The 13,152-nt window shown below is 35.4% G+C and overlaps 1 long non-coding RNA gene across 1 annotated transcript; it reads right to left on the bottom strand.

Moving 5' to 3' along the window:
* Positions 1-2,679: 2,679 nt before the first annotated feature.
* Positions 2,680-5,725, bottom strand: LOC147508815 (uncharacterized). Its single transcript, XR_015216446.1, has 3 exons — positions 4,368-5,725; positions 3,503-4,263; positions 2,680-2,916 (listed from the first exon to the last, which is right to left on the bottom strand). It is a non-coding gene; the product is annotated as an uncharacterized LOC147508815 (long non-coding RNA).
* Positions 5,726-13,152: the final 7,427 nt, after the last annotated feature.

The raw sequence follows: 13,152 nt of genomic DNA, 5'->3' as shown, positions 1-13,152 counted from the left end.
TACAGATCTTTCCTATCTATTAAAAGAACATAAAATCTTCCAAATCTGGAAATCGGATGTACAAAAAATGTTGCCATTGCTTTAGGAGATGCAGTCATTTATGGGCTTTCCATATGACCCTGAACAGGGCTACCAAGCAAGCACAAAGTCGTGGGTGAAGAAAATTAATGTTAATCATAAAATGAAAGAACACATAGCTATCGTCATCAACAAACTCTGGGTTTGGATAATCAAGCATCATTCCTGAGTCTTAAGCTTTGACCAAGCATCATTCTCATCTGATCATTTACCTTTATAGAAACTTTCTTTCACCAAAAACTCCATAATTTCTCCTCCAAAAGAACTTTGGATTTTCATCTGAGATATACTTTTGGTGTCGGAGAAATGACTTTATTTGCTTAGCTCCACTGATTCGTCTCCAATAAGAAAGAATCCAATAAGACTGAAAGTTTAAATGTGATGAAACTATAAGGTAAAAAATAATGTGATTGAATTAGTTAGAAAAAATAATACATTTCATCATGAAAATGACGCAAACCTCCTAGTTGTCTCTGCACCCCTACTTATAGCAATAATAACAATTGGGAGAAGATTGGTTCTCAGGTTAGGGCAAAGCCATAGGTAATTACATAGCCCCTTCAACTAAAACCATAACATTTGCTAAAAAAATACAATAAAAATAATATACATAATGGAAGAACTAAACCTCAAAATTTGATGAAGTCAAACATTTAAATAAACTTGTTGAACACTTCAACTACCTGGCTGAATGATAAATATAGTTTCCAAAAATTGCATCCTAAAAGTTATAACGGCTTGTTAAAAAAGAAGTTTGAGTCAGTACAACCCATGTGATATTCATAGTAACTATCTATAACCCATTTCCTAGAAGGGATGTTCTTTTACCGATCCTGGACCATTAAAGACAACACTTGGGAGTGAGCTGCCTAGGCAACGCCTGAGCAATTTTTTTTCAGCCTACCACCCCCAAGCCTTATAATGTCACTCGCCCCACCTCATGTTTGCCAACACTTTCACCTACCACCTCTTTTGTAATAACTACACAGTTTAGTATATAGCAAATACACGATCACTATGTATAGATCCTTCACAATTCACATGCATGCTACACCAATGTTATTTTACCAAGAATTACAGTTGGAACTGTTAGTCTGTTACCAAGTTTCTGCACTAAACTATCATCCTTGTTTTTGCAGGCTCATGGGTAAACTATTATGGCAATATTGGGAAAACCCTGCTTTCCTTGTTACGCTCTGCTTTCAATTTAGAATTACCTTTTCATTAGAAAAGCACTTCTCTGCCTCTCTTTAACGAATTCTAATATAAGTGATGGTCATATCTACGTGTACACATATAATCATATGGTACTATAATTCAATTTTATGTCGTCATTCCATTTCAAATTGGGGAATGATTGCTTTCCATTCTCATTGGAATGAGATTTGCTCTCGACGTTTTGTGGGGTCAGTAGTGAAGCTAAAGTTAAAATTTAGTAAATAGTAAATCAAAGGTATCAAGTAAATCGAAGTTTTAGAAAATGAACATTTCATGTTGTATAGACACGTTAACTAAAATCTTAAAAGGCTAGAATGCCCAAACTCCATGTGCCCCATGGTTTACATAATGTTCTGTTCCCAATTATTTACACTAACCTGGGGGACTTTCTAAGTTGCCAACTCTTCAGTACATATAGAAGACTACAGAACTGCTTAGATCCACCTGATTTGACATAACAAATTACCAGCAGTGCATCATGATCAGGAGGTGTTTAAAGTTTTAACATCAGTTGAACTGATATTTTGGAGGTATCTATTTTCTTTGACCTTCTCTTCATTGTCCAACATTATTTTATGTATCCTTCCAATAAAGAAAAGAGTTCTCTCAAAGGCGGTGAGGAAATCACTGCACCACTTGTTAAGTTACCCCACACATTGCAAACAGGAACGGATGAAGCTTAGTCAGGTTTGTCACTGTAAAAATAATCTGATGCCCTTCCAGTCTGGGTAAAAACTTAAGCATATTAGATTACCAGTTTCGTGTGTAATAGTAATTTGTTCTCCTTACAACATAAAAGTTCTGTTAAATGAAAAAGATATGCTTGTAAAATATTCAGTAATCATGTGCATTGTCACTGCAATCTAAAGATACTGGCAATAAATTGTGTCCGATGCACTTGAACACAAACACACACGCACACAGATTTTTCTGTTTAACTTGAAAATAAACACATTGTATATGAAGAGAGGAAGTTATTGACACTGCTGATTAAGTGGAAGTTCTAAACCTGTGAAGCAAAAATAATAATTTTTTTTATAGGTTGTCTTCAAAACAATTATTACCATTGTGACCTAACCGCACTTAACCAAAGAATATTTCCGTCATACATTCATCGATTAGATATGTCCACCTAAGATGTCAAACATTCTCTCTTACTCCCATACAGGGGTATACCACTAAGTTCCATTCCAATTAGTTGTGATTTTAACCATCTTCAACCGCCGCCACATATTACAAATAATAATAATAACAAAACTTAAAAATAGTTGCAAGAGCTTAAAATATTATTAATTGTATTGCTAATGCTATTCATGCATGATACATTTGATACATTAAATAAATTAAATTTTTATGCCAAGTAGTTGAAATAGCAATGAAGAAGTTATGCTATATTGTTGACAACTGATCCCCCATACCAACTATCTAAGAAATTTTCACGATGTTAAACCAAAACAAGGAATTGAAGAGATGCAAAAACGAACAAAAAGGGAACTACTTACTTGTATGACGCTCTAGAAAACCTTTAAATGTCAAAGAATGATAAATAAGCGAATGGAAAACCATAATTCTGTTTTGTTTCGACTCTACGCGTGGAGTCAACTTTGTCACAAACCTGACCTGGGAGCCATAATAATTAAGAAAATAAAAGACAAATGTGAACCAATTAATATTTTTCATCACTGATATACAATAAGGTGGCCTGAGTTAAGACTACAATAAAATCATAATAAGAGTTGTTGTCACATCACAATAAAATATTTAACATTTAAACATAGTAACAATTCTAATAGCCAACTCTAAAAACCTTAACATTTGACACTCGACCCACCCCAATCAACAGGTGTATGTGCAATAGCCAATTCTAAAGCAGAAAGCAAATTTTAAAATAGCAATGTCATTTTCCCTGCTATCAATGTTATATCATGTATGGACTGGCAACTTCGTATTTTGGAATAAAAGCACTGTAAACACCACCTAACCTTTTATTGCTAAGAAGAGATGGTGTTCTTCTAGCTCACTTTATAAAGAAACTCAATAATCATAAAGTGGTGTAAGCTTAATCTAATCAAATATTTAGATGCGTCAAAGACTATTTGTGCACCTTAACCAATACGTAGTTTAGCTCATTATCTATGTGGTAGGGAAATAGAAGCACAATAAGAATTTGAAGGAAGAAGAAAAAGGTAGTAGTTGGTATTCTTACATTTACAGGTAAGTAGCTCAAACAGGTGCAATTGCAAGATTATCAAAACTCCCTTGATATGTCCATGGATGTCTTCCAGCTTAACCTGCCAAAAACAAATCTCTTCCACCCAAGGTCAATGAGTTGGACTGAAGTAAAAGAGAACCTGCCTGAATTAGCATGTGTGTGAGTCAGTAATTTAGTTAAGCTAATTGATATATCCAACTTAACATAATAGTCTGATATTATGCATAAATAGTCCTCATTCTTTGTTTCCGAAGGCTTGCAAAATCTGGATATGCAAGTACTTCTTGTTAATACTACATGTCATCCCAAGGTTACTTGCTTCTCTTTTATGCAGTTCCATGAGGAAAGAGATCATGTAGCAGTAATAGACTTTGCTTTACAACTTCTCAATTCATTTGTTTTTTTCCTTTCAGACAACCGACTTTTCAAGTATTCCTATAAATTGTCCAAGATTTTATTCAGAACGTTTAATGTACTAAATCTGATCTTACATGATTTATATAGATCAAAAAATTATGAGACCTAGGAACATAAGCAATGATGTTTGGAAAGAGGGAACAGAATAATTAACTAACCTTAGTATGAAGTTAGCAAAGTTGCATAACGGATCATGTCATACTGCTACAGAAAAATAACTGGTGTAACTAACCTCACACAGTCGGAGAAAACACTGTCGGTCCCAGAACAGTAGTTGATTCTGCAATTATGACTATTCCTTCTTCTTCAACTTCAACAGCTCCGACTCACCATGAATGCTACACGAAAATTATCTAATGAATCAAGAAATATGAAAATAGAAACCCAATGAATGAAAATCAATTATAAATAGTGTAATTAAAATTTGAAATAAATGGCGGACCTATTTTGTAATGATTTACTACATCCTTTTGCTCTTCCATAATTTCTTTCATAGCAAAACAACGTAATCAACGATAGTTATTAGTGTCAAAACAGTAAAAAGTATATATAAAATGCAAATAAGTAGATGGTGTAATAAAGCAACTTGAACAAAATGATAGAACTCCAATTAAGCTCCCCCACAATGTCCTTCACGGCCACGCCCACATAAATTACAAATTACAACTTCTACCAATGTCTCGCTCACACTCAAGTGGAGTGGAGCAAGAGAAATTATTGGTTCCCTCTGCCTATACTTACCCCTTCAATAAAACTACACTCCGTTTCATTGGTACTGGCATGGTATTTACAACCATTCGTCATACCCAAATCACATTTTAAAAAGGTAGTGGAGAAACCAAAGACCTAATCACTGCACCCTTGTACGAACCCCTTTGAAATAAGGTTCAACGGTTTTGTTCCCTGGAAAAACTCGAACAAAATTGAAACCATGGCTTAACTTTGAAACTCACCCAATGATATAACAATAATAAAAGAAGCAACAGAAACACTAAACAGAAATAACATATGTCATTGAGCCATACCATTTAATAATTATTCATGCCCACAATAATCCTGAAAGTTTAATCACGACTATTGGATGTCTTGAACAATAAAAATGATTCTAATAAGATTAAAGAACATAAATATTTACCCATGAAAGATAAAAGAATCTGCATACCAAGAATTGGCCATATTTATCCATATATACTACAAAGATCCTCGAGAACATATGATTTGTGAAGCCAATGCAAGACGTCAAACTATAAATGCAATAAAGGAAAGACAGTAGGAAAAGACACAAGGGAAAATCTGATTTCCAAATGAAACCAATTCAAACAATAGAATGAGGAAAGGAGAAATTGAATATATCTAAAATCCAGTAAAATCAATCAATAGAAATTGAAATGCTAAAATTTTTTCAAAAAATAAAATATTCAATAAAACTTGTGGCGTTGGTGATGGATTTTCCTTCCAAACTCCTAACACAAATAATAGAATAAGGGAGAAAAGAGAGAATACGCAGAGATCAACAAAGTAGTCACCTCTTGTCAGCGGAGGAACATAGAGAAAGCAATGATTAAATTTATCATATTTCTTCTTGGTTGATGCTTTGGTGAATAATCGAAGTTGATGTCTTTGGCGGTTTGGTGAACCGAAGGTTTTTGAGACTTTGGATGGCGAAAGGTTTCAAAACTTTATTCCTAATAATTGTGCTTATTAATTCTCTAATTTCCTAATCTTGCTCACACTGTGTTCAAGCGCATCTTAACCACTACTCATCCCACCGTAGGATGGAATCCCAGTCGTGGGTCATAAAACTTCCCTCCCTTGTTATATTGATGTTTTCTAAAAGCGAAAGATAAGGGGTCACAAAGTGGAATATTAAACGATCATTAATTTTATAGGATTCTTGTCAAGGATAAAAAGAATGAAGCTATTCAAAGAGGAACCATTCAACAAATGGCTTTCTAGTGGTTGCAACCAGATGGAAACAACAACATATTAGTTTCAATCTGACCTAAGCTCTTGCAAGGTTCTGATGAGCGCATGGAAGTGGACTTGTGTCAATAATGATGAGTTGACTAAAACAACTACAAATCAATCGTATATCCATTTTCTGGTTCAGATATTGATTTTACACTAATCAAATTTGGATTTTGAACTCACCACACATAAATTTTAGCAAAAGTCATTATCTATCAATATCCCTTAATTTGCAGGCACATTGAAAACAAAATTTGATATCCAAACTTACAGAAAGAAGAATCAGGACTGTGTCGTCGTGTGTTATACTACATAACTACAATGAAATTCAATGGAAAAATTACTTAGATCTTTTGTTTGCCTTGGCAATGCGTTTGAACGTGCTTCCTAACTTCCCAACATATTGTTTCAACACTTTTGGCTTTAAAAATGTCATAAGCGCCTTCCTCACACAATAGATTAAAGACAATAAGAAAAGCAGAGTATAGTGTACCAGTGAGTTCTTACTGACCTTCCTCAAGTACGTGTTGTCCAATGATAATCAAACCATAGAATACATATTGGTAGTCATTTGATCTATCTAAAGAGTGAAAAGCACGTAAATCAACTTTAATGGGCTAACGTTCTAATCCCTACTCAAAAAACTTAAACAGCTGTGCCTATAAGAACCATAATAACCACACTAGTAAATGCAGCTATAAAATCGGAAAATGTCGGACTTACAACAAAAAGAATTAGGATTGTGTGGTCGTGTGTTATACTGCATAACTACAGTGAAATTTAATGGAAAAATTACCTGGATCTTTTGTTTGCCTTGGCAATGTTTCAAGGTGCTTCCTTACGTCTCAATCCATCTTTTCAACATATAGTTTCAACATTTCTGGCTATAAAAATGTCATAAGCGCGTTCCTCACACTATAGATAAAGGACAATAAGAAAATCAAAGTATACTAGTGAGTTCTTACTGACCTTCCTCAAGCACGTTGACCTCGCCTCTTTTTTATGTAGATGGTATATAGATGATGTAGATAGATGATGGTCGTTGAACAAAATAGAAGCGTATCAAAACCTAATTATCCCTCAATAAGTAAAGGATGAGTAGGGTATCGTTCCACTTTTAAGTGTATATTTATATGAAAGACAGGACTGAAAAGGGGGTTTAAGGGATTAAAAACTATTATTATAGATATTGTAGATTCTAATGCTAAACTAAACTAAACTAAATTATTGAGAATTTATAAGAGAGGGAATTCCTCAATACTTTTGATTAGAATAGAATCCACCAATACTTTTGATTTAATGACCTTTTGCTTCATGGTTGTTCTCACAAGTAGACTACAATTAGGCAATCGAGCGAGTGCCAATGCCCTCTTGGACGAAACATCGTTAACAAATTAACTCTACTTAAGGTTGTTCCTATGTTCATGTTACTAGTATCCTCTTTCCTTTTATGTGAACTTGGGTAGCTATTCAATGAATCATCATCTAAGGCAAACACAAGGAATACTTCCCTTACTCTAAAATAATACATAACTAGAAGAAAAATAGAGAATAATAGTATAATATTCAATTACAATAAATAAAACCTTATTCTAGCATTGTATTCAATTGAAATAAATAAAAGCATGTTACTAACAAATATTCAATTGTAATAAATACAACCCTAAACTAGCATGATATTCGATTGCAATAAATAAAAACCTTAATCTATACTTCCATCCCCTGGTTTGGGCAATGGAACTAATAACTAAAAACATAAAGAACTAACCTGATTGAAGAATACCATGAACCAGAAGAATCATTAAACCTTAAGCACCGACTTCATCTTCTCCCTTGAAGGAGAAGATTAGCCTTCCATAGAGAAGGAAGAACACGAAGAACGATAAGAAGAAGAGTCGAAGAACATAAGACTAGAAAGACTAATTTATTAAGACTCAGCTAGTTAAAACCGATATTTTATTATTAATCTCTCTCTCAAGTTCGAGAGACAAGAATATAAGTGAATCACAAATTACATGAGGCACTTAGGTCCTCTATTTAAAGAGGTTACAATGAGTTCTAGAAGCATTCCAAACCGCCATTGTTTCCTAATACAAATAGACTTCTTTTCGTGAGTCCAACTTCGTCTCCAAAACGGGAGAAGGAATTGGCTACAGTGTCGTTTCATGCATCTGGACTCATGATCCATGCGTCTCAGACTCGAGAAATGCGTCTGGACTCACGATCCATACGTCCCAGACACGAGCATTGAGTATGGACTCACGATCCATGAGTCTCAGACTCATAAGTCTATTTTTCCTATTTTGCTCCATCTTTCTATCCTCTTTTGTGGGCTTTGGTCCAAACAACGAATCCTTTGGTCTTGGGCTTCCAAATAGGCTTTAAAATAGGTCAAAGTCGCATCTTTAATAGCTTCAATTCCTTGGCCTTCTCCATGATTGTCCACGAGCTTCCCATGTGATCTTTAATGCTCTGAATTGCTCCGTTTTACCCCCTTTTCTCTAATATTCCACAAAACGCTCTCTTTTACCTGTAGAATCATAAAACATAACTTACAAACAATATTAGTCCACTAAGATGGCTAAACAAGAGGCATAATCGAGGGTTAAATAGCACTTTTTGAGCACTTGTCACAACTCCCAACTAACCTTTTGCTACTCTCTTAGCAAATAAGATAAAAAATAGATAAGTGATCAAAATCACATCCTAATAATGAAAATAAAATCCTAACTCATTTTTGCAGGCATCGCGATTGCATTTACCATATGCAACAAGGCTTTAAACCTTTAAGTTCCCCAAAAAGGACGAGTTATAGTCTCGTGAGGGTTTTCAGGTGATATACCCACAAAATCAATCAATAACATGTTCAAGAATGATAGTATTTTTTAGAGAGATAAATTCCTTACCCACTTAGTGCTTACCCCAATAGACAGTCTCCATTGCTAACTACATCGCTGCAAAGACTCATAGATTATGATGAGAGATAGTAAAAATTGACAAAATTCTCAATCAAGGCTTATGTGTGTAATTAGTTAATCTCCTATACTCTCTTATCCAAGAAACGGAATCCCTAGTTTACCTTTAGACAGATAATCTCGACTTTCAATCTTCACCGGTCATACTCTCATAAAAGAATCTCTCAGAAAATGGTCTACTATTTTACCTCATGTATGTGGGGAAAGAATAATGAATACGAACATCCCACATACTACCTTGAAAAACGGACTTCTGGATGAAATTAGTCTCATGGAAAGAATGTCAATCACATATGAAGTGTTGGGTCCTTCACTTTAGCATCATCTCACCTATTCTAGACTTCATACCTTACTATAGTGATAAGTCATGGGTTGTAACTTGGCTTGGGTATTGGTTTATGAAGGAAAGGTAAAAAGGATTCAAATGTTGTTTCTGAAAAACACTAAGGGTTTTGCTTCTTTCTTTGGAAGATTTCTTCAAATTCTATATTGCAGAGAAAATTCTTCCTTTGCCTTAGCTTTTCCATCCATTATGTTCAACTTTTTTTTTTTCTTTAGCTCAGTGGTATATCCTTGATTAGTACTGGATATGCTTATTTTCCACTAGCTTCTTTCACTTAGAACAAAATGATGGTCTTCATTGTATCTCTCTGGTATTTCCTTGTAATCTTTCTTTTGTGCTATTTCTTTCTCTTTGTGCCCCTCGTATTCTCATAAACATATGGGTATGGCTGATAAATATTTTGGCTATACTCCTTGTCTGGAGTTGGGTAAAGGGTAAAGGGTTTTATAAAAGAAAATGGCTTATTGTAAGGCTCAAAAGGATTTAACATGATGGTCCTACTAGGTGGGATAAAGGCTGAATGGGTTCACTACTTGACTTATCAGTATGATACTCTATTTCGAATAGACTACAAGACCTAATAGCTATCTCCCCAGTTGATGTCATTTCGTGATTAACCAAATCAACGAATAATGAGACTATATTACAACGACATAAAGAACTGAAAGATGTTGAATCACTAAGACTCAGATTTTTCGTAAGAACTCTCCAAAGAATGGGTATAAAGCTCAAGTTTCACGGGCTAAGTCTAAAAATTCTACTTCCAGTTTACTAGGGGTTTAAATCTCTCTTCTTGCAAAAGTACACAAAACTGACCAAGTACTATGGTGGTGCCTTGATAAAGAATTCTATCAACAAGAACTATGTCCGAGCATAATAAATAGTCTAAGCGGTAATGAAATCAATAATATCAACTATCTATCAAACTCAATACCAAGCAGTATAGAATCTATATCCCAAACTCATCATTAAAATTTATTTTTCTCATGCTACTGATATAGAAACAAAAATATTTTTGTTTTTGAAAACTAATTTTCGAAATTCATTTCTCAAGTACACCCTCCCCCGACTTAACATATGTATTGTCCTCAATGTATAGAAATTAAGTAAATGAAATGAATGAGAAAAAGGGAAGATGTTACCATTGATGCCGAATATCAAAATTAATCCCAAAAATAAGAACATTTCTTTTTACCAAGATTTTTTTTTTTTTTTAAATTTATTAGGTCTTTTTAAGTCAGATCCCTAAGACTATATATCATGCATTATCAATTTTGAGTGAGGAGATAAGATTTTCTTACCCAAATCTGACGAATGTTTGGAGGACGAGGAGGTCTCACCTTGTGGTTTGTCAAAAATACTCCTTGATATCCTAGAAAGATTGCTGGTGAAGTTGCTTCTCTACCTTGAACTATTTCAGGTCTGATGATTGTGTGATAGGCCTTGTGGTTCCTCTATGTAGAAGATTGACGAAAATCTTTCTTTCTAATAGGACAATAGTATCTGATGTGCCCTTTACCACGGTGATGATGATAATGGATGTCGGCCGATCTAGCGCCATGGTGGGCGATAGACTGGTTCACATACTTCTCTCGTTCAGACAATGATGGTTTAGAAGAGGTTTCAACAGTGCAATGCTTCTTATCAATATGGTCCACTTTCTACTTCAGAAAACTCATTTCAGTTTCTAGATTCTGTTGTTTTTCCAAAACTTCTTTAAGCTGATTCTCTAGTAACTGATTTTTCTGGGCAGAAGTTTGTTGTTCATCCTTAAATGTAGAGTTCATCTTCTCAAGGTATGATACTCTCTCTGCCAATTTTCCATTATGCTCACTTAAATCCTGAATTTTCTGCAGAGATTCCAAGAACATGGCTAGCAACACCTCTATGGTGGGGTTCTCAGGTTCATCATAGTTTTCTGTAGATTGAGCACTCTCAATTGTATCTTCGAATGGGAAAGATTCTTGTATCATGCTATCAAGGAAGTACACCTCTCCACCTTCGGTGTCATCACAATCCTTATGCAACATGTGAAAGATATTTATGTCCATGGACATCTTACCAAAGTTGATCTTCATTTCACCGTCACAGGACAATTTATCAAAGCTTTTGCGGTAGCGAGGGAAAGGTCGGCCTAGAATAATTGGTATTTTATCAAAGGCTTCCTGGGTGTCTATCACAATGAAATCCACTGGATAGTAGAAATCGGCTACTTGAACAAGAACATCCTCAACTATGCCTCTGGGAATCTTGGTAGAGCGGTCAACTAACTTCAATTTGACTTATGCAGGCCTTAGGTTCTCAGCCCAATGCTTGGTACACATGATATGGCAAGAGATTAACACTAGCACCAAGGTCTAAAAAGAGCATTACCCGTGAATTTTTCTCCTATCTTGCATGATATTGTAGGACTTCCTAGATCTTTGAGCTTGACCGAGCTTTCGATGGATAATAGATGTTGTTTGTCCAAATTTAGAAACGCCGCTTTGGAACATGAGTACTTCTCTTTATGTTGCATGCATCCTTCAAGAATTTGGCATATGATGGCAACTGCTTGATCACTTTGAGAAAGGGGATATTGATGTTATCTTTCTCAAATGCCTCCTTCATCTCTAAAAATTGCTTGTCCTTTTTGCTTTGAGCAAAAAACATAGGAAAAGTTGTCTTTGGTACAAACACATCAGCATGTGTTTGCTCTTCTTTCTCTTTGGCATTCTTGTATATCTTGTCTTGGTCATCTTGACAAATGGGAGTGGAAAAGATTCCCCCCACTTCCTTTTGAACTTCATTTGAAATCTTGACCGATTGCTTTGTAGCAATGTCATCATAAGAAGGTAAGTCAACCTTGTTGTCTATCTTCAATCCTGATCTGAGAGTAGTAACTAAGCTGACATGATCATGGAGGTGATCAGTACTAAAAGTTGTCCCAATGTGGCATACATCTTCACTCTTCAATATTAGTTCCAATAAGCTAGGTTGAGTGGCTTGTGTCTTTACAAACAAAGCAATGGTGAGTTGGTCGACCTTAGCCTCTAGAGACTCCATTCTAGAATATTGACTTGCCTGAGATTGCTGGAGATCGAATTGGTGAGACTGTCAAGAAGCTCTAGAACACTTTCAAACTTCTGATTTTTTGTGATAGCAAAGTAATAGCATTCTCCAGGTTGGCAGGTGTGGCATAATTTCTCCTAGGATCAGGCACTAACTCTCCACTTGTATTGGAATTCTGTTGAGAGTATACTTGTTGTTGAGGGACCAACTGTGAAGCTTAACTTGTTTGTGGAATATAACTTTGATCTTGAGAACCTGGAGGTCTAGCGTTCTGTCTCCAATAATTATCTTGAAAGTTATTACCACCTTGGTTAGGCCTCTGAAATGAGTTCACATTGTACTCTCCAACTGATGCATGTTGATAGTAACTAAGACATTCTAGAGTTGCATGAGAAATGTCCGAACAGACTTCGCAGTATTGGCTAGCTTGCATGACTGGGAGAGATTTAGCTTGAGACTTGTTGATCTTGGAAGGATTCATAGAGAACTGGTTGAATTTCTTACTCAGAGTTTCAATGCTGGTGGCCAGGCTCGCCAATGTAGACTTCAGTTCTTGATCTGCTTGTTCATGTGCTTGGTAACCAAATTGCTTTGGCTCCCCCTCCATGTTAGTGACATCCTCGTTGCTAGTAATCCATTGTTGTGTTTCTTCAGCTAAATTCTCGAGAAAGTTGTAAGCTTCCTCTCCATCCATCGATGTAAACTTGCCTTTGTGCATTGACTGTATCATCTGCTTGTTCATCATCGAGAGTCCTCGATAGAAAAAATGAGCAAGTGTGCTCTTGTCATATCCATGATGTGGACACGAGACTAGCAGATTGTTGAATTTCTCCCAGCTTTGATGATATTCTTCAGTCACCTTCCCTTTGAAATTGTTGATGGCTTGCTGC

Source organism: Coptis chinensis, chromosome 3 (assembly GCF_015680905.1).
Source record: "Coptis chinensis isolate HL-2020 chromosome 3, ASM1568090v1, whole genome shotgun sequence".
Lineage (NCBI taxonomy): Eukaryota > Viridiplantae > Streptophyta > Magnoliopsida > Ranunculales > Ranunculaceae > Coptis > Coptis chinensis.
This window is presented reverse-complemented; position numbering and strand designations above follow the sequence as displayed.